This window comes from Schistocerca nitens, chromosome 5 (genome assembly GCF_023898315.1).
Source record: "Schistocerca nitens isolate TAMUIC-IGC-003100 chromosome 5, iqSchNite1.1, whole genome shotgun sequence".
NCBI classification, from domain to species: Eukaryota; Metazoa; Arthropoda; class Insecta; order Orthoptera; family Acrididae; genus Schistocerca; species Schistocerca nitens.
Genome location: NC_064618.1, coordinates 610897837 through 610901462, shown reverse-complemented (window position 1 = coordinate 610901462; position 3626 = coordinate 610897837). Strand labels below are relative to the sequence as shown.

General features: G+C 50.1%; 1 non-coding gene across 1 annotated transcript; it reads left to right on the top strand.

The window, feature by feature from the left end:
• The first annotated feature begins 1072 nt into the window (after nucleotides 1–1072).
• Nucleotides 1073–1147, top strand: Trnas-cga (transfer RNA serine (anticodon CGA)). The gene has a single exon. It is a non-coding gene; the product is annotated as a tRNA-Ser (tRNA).
• The last annotated feature ends 2479 nt before the right edge of the window (nucleotides 1148–3626 follow it).

The window sequence follows — 3626 nt, the reverse complement described above, 5'->3', positions numbered from 1 at the left end:
CCCGCGTGCTACACAAGTCGCCAGCACCCAACGGCCTCCTGTTAGAGCTTTACAGAACCTATTGCCATTTACTGACACCTTCCTGGACGGACATATGTCGCGACTTGATGTCCCCTGAAGTCCATTTTCCTGGCGTCTGCCTCGAAGGATAGCTCGTTCCGGTCCATAAACCAAACGGTGGAACCTTCGTCAGTGTCTGGAGCCTCCTATCGCTCCTGAACTGTGATATGAAGATCTTTTGCCAGCACGTCTCACGGGGGTCGCCCGATATATGGTGTTCCATGATCATGCCTTTTAGGAGGCGACCACAGCATGTTGATACTGTGACATAATAGCGCTTGCGTGGATGAAGCGTCTCACAGGGGTCCTGGCCCCCCTTGATTCCTGTGAGGCCTTTGATAGGATTGATCTCTCCTACCTAGCAGCGGTGATGCGGAATATGAGATTCCCAGCAGCTTTGTGGAGGTCATAATATGTCTGCTCCGGGCCAGGACATCTAGGATCCTGTGCAATGGTCGCCTTACGCTGTCCATCCTGATGCAACGGTTGGTGCGGCAAGGATGCCCTCTTTCCACTATCCTGTACACTCTCGCCATTGAACCATCAGTTTGTGGCCTCCACCAACGCCTACCGGGATTACTCTTGGCGGACACACTTTATATTGCACGACCTATGCGGGCAACTTTGTCCTTCTCCCGCGCCGGGCAACCATGTTCAGACAGCGCTGGGGTGGGTGGAGTCTTACACCACTGCTTCCGACGTGTCCTCAATCCAAAATGAGATTTTCACTCTGCAGCGGAGTGTGCGCTCATATGAAAATTCCTGGCAGATTATAACTGTGTGCCGGACCGAGACTCGAACTCGGGACCTTTGCCTTTCGAGGGCAAGTTCTCTGCCAACTGAGCTACCCAAGCATGACTCACGACCTGTTCTCACAGCTACACTTCCGCCAGTACCTCGTCTCCTACCTTCCAAACATCACAGAAGCTCTCCTGCGAAAGAAGAGGAGAGCTTCTGTGGTAGGAGACGAGGTACTGGAGGAAGTGTAACTGTGAGAAGGGGTCGTGGGTCGTGCTTGGGTAGCTCAGTTGGTAGAGCACTTGCCCTCGAAAGGCAAAGGTCCCGAGTTCGAGTCTCGGTCCGGCACACAGTTTTAATCTGTCAGGAAGTTTCGGTGTCCTCAATATTCGCAAATCTCGCGCGTTGCCTATAGGCCGTGGGCAGCCCGGTGAATGGGTCGCTCCCCTGCTCATCTGCGACGTTGTACGATGTCTAGGTACTGATTTTACAGCCGATCTGCGGCGATCAGTGGCCCTCAACAGTAGGCGCTTCGCTAATATTAATGTTGCGTTGCGATTCCCGCACATGGCCCAGACTTTCCCCATCCAACCATCAGTGGCCAGACGCATGTTGGCTGCATTGGGTTCTTTTGTCTGTCAAGGCTTGTTATTTAAAATCAGCTGAGTGCCTCACCCTCCCGAAGGAAAAAGTAGTCCTCAATACCTGTCACATTCACTATCGAGCAACAGCACTCTCTGTAAGCACACATGTCAAGATGTAGCGACGCACTCCGACTTGCCTCACTAGTCTACTGATGAGAGGCCTTTCCCCAAGCTCCCTCATTGACCCAGTGCCGCCCTTACCCCGAGCTCACTCGTTGCCCCAGTGCCGCCCTTTTCCTACTCGAGCTATTTCTTTCTTGAATATAACTACATCTGGACCGTGCTTCTCCCGCCACGACTACCGACGGACCGACGGTCTAGATATTGTATGCCTTGCTGCAGTCGTGGCTTCTGCGGAATGTGATTGGAAAAAAAAAAAAAACAAAAAAAAGTCTCCTCGTCCGGTCGAATGCCGTTTTGCGGGCAGTACACGTCCCTGCTTTTGCGTCAGAAGCCAAATCCACCTGTCCACCTGGTATGTGGCGATTAATGGGAAGCAGGTCTGCCAGTCGCGTCTCACCATTACCATTATGTACCATGTGTGGTGTGCAAGACGTTGATGGCTATCGACTTGTGTGCGGCGAGTCGAGTATGTATGGCTTTTTCTCCGCCAGATGTTGGCGTTTATCGCACGCATGAATTCTGACACCATCACCGCCATATGAGTCTCTTCCCGGACATGGACAATTTTCTGCGTGCAAGGACATATTCGGTGACTTGGATTAGCGAGCATGCAGTCCACTACCTGTTTAGTGGTGGGGACAAATTAGCCCTCGGTTTCTGGCAATATCTTAATGACCAACATTGTGCAGTTATCAAGAACCCAAAGTACCAACAACATTTCTCGCAGCTGGTTCATCCGTGCAAGGGGCATCTGACGAATGTCCCTTCTTCCATTTTACAGATTCGATCCCCTCAGCAGTTATTTATCCACACACTTCCGAGAACACGTGCGGCACCTTCCTTGTATCCTCCTTCCCTGCTTCTTTTTTTTTCTTTTTTTTCGGTGGAAGCTATTGGGGGCCTTTCTTGATAGGGGCTTTTATTTTGGGGCTTCTTCGTAATCATTTAGTGTAAAAGTGGCGATGGCACTGGTTTCTTAGTTCATTAGTTTTAGCTAATTTCTGGAATGTGAGGATTAAAAGAGAGGTAAGGCGACCGTTCGAGATACGCGGGAAACCCGGGTTCGAGCCCCGATCCAGCACAAATTTTCATTGTCGTCATTACATTATACAGCTGATGGTTGTCGATATTCGCAACTACGAATACATTTAATGTATTTCATAAAGGCTGCAGCCGCCGCAGTGCATGTCCGCAAGAACTTTGCAACGTATTTCGGAATAACACAGGTACTGCAGTATCGTAGTTGTTTGCGTACAGACCAGGATTTTCGTACAGCGATATGTGCTGGCTTTTCTCAGTACACCTGTTTTTTGTAATTGGATGCAATATCATAGCTTTCTCCACCATAGAAGTGTTGTCCATATACTGAATGTCTGACTTTTTGTGCATGCACACCGTATGCGATGTATACGCTCTATAATCGAAAAGTGCGGATTTCGTAGGGAACAAACACTGTAACCTTCCGTTCACAGCTCGTGGTTGAGTGGTTAGCGTCGCTGCCTTTATGGTGTCCGGGTTCGGTTCCCGGTCGGCGTGGAGATCTTCTTCGCTCGCGAACTGGGTGTTTGTGTTGTGAAATAGAAAGACTTCCTACAGGCGGCCGAAGAACCCCACGTGGAGTCTCCCGGCTAGCAATGCCATAAGATCATTTCCTTCTTGTTGTAACCTCCCAAAACAGTGTGAACTGCCCGTGCGTACGGGCGTACGGACACATTTTTCTGACAGTACGACACACAGAAGTCATATACCACAGTTTTTCATAGTGCAGTGTTCATAGTATAGCAGAATATACATCAGTGACCGAAAAAGAAAATCCGAACGGGAGGCAAGAACCACTCGTTCACTCTGTAGAATCTACTTGTGGCTGTGGCTCTGAGCACTATGGGACATAACTTCTGAGGTACTCAGTCCCCTAGAACTTAGAACTACTTAAACCTAACTAACCTAAGGACATCACACACATCCATGCCCGAGGCAGGATTCGAACTTGCGACCGTAGCGGTCGCGCGGTTCCAGACTGAAGCGCCTAGAACCGCTCGACCACTCCGGCCGGCAGAATCT